Below are 3327 nucleotides of genomic sequence, written 5' to 3' on the forward strand. Positions count from 1 at the left end.
CAACATTACATCCTCAACCCATGACCAGTGACCATCATCATCACTTCCCAACCCATTGACCTGTGATCATCGACACAACTTAATCTCATGAACCAGTGATCAAATACACAACACAAATCCATCAATCATGACCAGTGATTATCACACATTCACAACCCATGACCAGTGGAATCATCATACACATCCTCAACCCATGACCTGTGATCATACACATCCTCAACCCATGACCTGTGATCATACACATCCTCAACCCATATCGAGAGACAACCATCACAGCATCCTCAACCCAAAACTAGTGACCATCCTCAATCAATAACCAGAGACCATCATCCTCGTAAATCCTCTACCCATTATCAGTGATCAAACATCATCAACTATGACCAGTGACACATCAGACTTCCTCAACCCATGACCAATGGTCATCATACATCCTCAACCCATGACCAGTGATCATGACACACACATACTCCCACCATATCCAGTGACCATCACACACACATCCGCAACCCATGGCCAGTGATCATCACATCCTCAACCAATAACCAGAGACCATCATCCTCGTAAATCCTCTACCCATTATCAGTGATCAAACATCATCAACTATGACCAGTGACACATCAGACTTCCTCAACCCATGACCAATGGTCATCATACATCCTCAACCCATGACCAGTGATCATGACACACACATACTCCCACCATATCCAGTGACCATCACACACACATCCGCAACCCATGGCCAGTGATCATCACATCCTCAGTCCATGACCTGTGATCAACATCACACATCCTCAACCCATGACCAGTGATCATCATTATCACATCATCAGCTTATGATCAGTGATTATCACATATTCTCAATCCATGACCAATGATCATCACACATTATCAACTCGTGACTAGTGATCATCATACACTTCCCTCAACCCATGAGAAGTGACCACCATCACCACATCCTCAACCTATGACCAGTGATCATCATACACATCCTCAACCCTTGACCAGTGACCCTCATCACATCCTCAACCCATGAACAGTGATCATAATACATCCTCAACCCATGACCTGTGATCATCGCACACATCCTGAACCCATGAACAGTGACCATCATCACATCCTCAACCCATTACCAGTTATCATCACACATTCTCAACCCATGACTAGTGATCACATCCTCAACCAATGAACATAGACCATCATACTCTTATATCCTCTACCAAAGACAAGTGATCACACATCCTCAACTATGACCGGTGACTGATGGTCATCATACATCCTCAGCCTTTGACCAGTGATCATCAAACATACATCCTCAACCCATAACCAGTGATCATCACACACACACCCGCAACCCAAGACAAGCGATCATCACATCCTCAACACATAACCACTGATGATCATCATACATCCTAATCCCATGACCAGTGATCACACATCCTCAACCCATGACCAATGACAATCACATATACTCAGCCCATGACCAGTGATCATCACTTATCTTCAACCTATGATCATTGACCATCATCATCACATCCTCAACCCAAGACCAGTGATCATCACACATTCTCAACCCATGACCAGTGATCACATCCTCAACCAATGACCAGAGACCATCATCATCATATATCCTCTACCCATGACCAGTGATCATCAAACACACATCCTTAAGCCATAACCAGTGATCATCACACATATATCCGCAAACCATAGCAAGTGATCATCACAATCTCAACCCATGACCAGTGATCATCATCATAAATCCTAATTCCTTGACCAGTGATTATGTACACATCCCTAACCCTGACAAGTGATCACACATCCTCAACCCATGACCAGTGACAATCACATATACTCAACCCATGACCGGTGATCATCACTCATCCTCAACCTACGACCAGAGACCATTATCATCATATCCTAAACCCATGACCTGTGATCATCACATATCCTCAATCCACGACCAATGATAATCACACATTCTCAACTCATGACCATTGATCATACACATCCTCACCCCGTGACCAGTGACCCTTATCACCACATCCTCAACACATGACCAATGACCATTATCACCACATCCTCAACCACATGATCAGTGATCATAACACATCTTCTACCCATAACCAGTGATTACCACACTCATCCTCAACCCATGACCTGTGACCATTATCATATCCTCAAACCATGACCAGTGATCATCGCACATCCTCAACCCATAACCAGTGATCATATCCTCAACCAATGACCAGAGACCATCATCATCATACAGCTACACATGATCAGTGATCACACATCCTTATCTATGAACAGTGACTCGTCAGACATCCTCAACCCATGACCAATGTTCATCATATATCCTCGACCCATGACTAGTCATCATCACACACAAATCCTCCTCCCATAACCAGTGATCATCACACACACATCCGCAACCAATGGCCAATGATCATCATATCCTCAACCCATGACCAGTGATCATCTCACATCCTAATCCCATGACCAATGATCATACACACATATTCTTAACCCATGACCAGCGATCATCACTCATTCTCAACCTATGACCAATGACCATCATCATCACATCCTGAACCTTGACCAGTGATCATTTTATATCATCAATCTATGACCAGTGATCACACATACATATCCTCAACCAAAGACCAGTGATCATAATACACATCCTCAACCCATAACCAGTAACGACCATCACCAAATCCTTAACCCATGACCATTGATCATCACAGATCCTAAACCCATGACCTGTGATCATTACACTCATCCTCAACCTATGACCACTGACCTCATCACATCCTCAATCCAAGACCAGTGATCATCACAGATTCTCAACCTATGAGCAGTGATCACATCCTCAACCAATGACCAGAGACCATCATCATCTTATATCCTCTACCCATGTCCAGTGATCACACTTCCTCAGCTGTGACCAGTGACTCATGAGACATCCTCAACCCATGACCAATGGTCATCATACATCCTCAACCCCTGACAAGTGATCATCAAACATACATCCTCAAGCTATAACCAGTGATCATCACAAACACATCCGCAACCCATAGCAAGTGATCATCACAATCTCAACCCATAACCAGTGATCATCATCACACACCCTAATTTCATGACCAGTGACACATCCTTAACCCTGACCAGTGTTCACACATCCGCAACCCATGACCAGTGACAATTACACATACGCAACCCATAACCGATGGTCATTACTTATCCTGAACCTATGACCAATGACCATCATCATCACATCCTAAACCTCTGACCAGTGATCATCACATATCCTCAATCCACGACCAG

The sequence above is a fragment of the Panulirus ornatus genome, chromosome 52 (assembly GCF_036320965.1).
Source record: "Panulirus ornatus isolate Po-2019 chromosome 52, ASM3632096v1, whole genome shotgun sequence".
NCBI classification, from domain to species: Eukaryota; Metazoa; Arthropoda; class Malacostraca; order Decapoda; family Palinuridae; genus Panulirus; species Panulirus ornatus.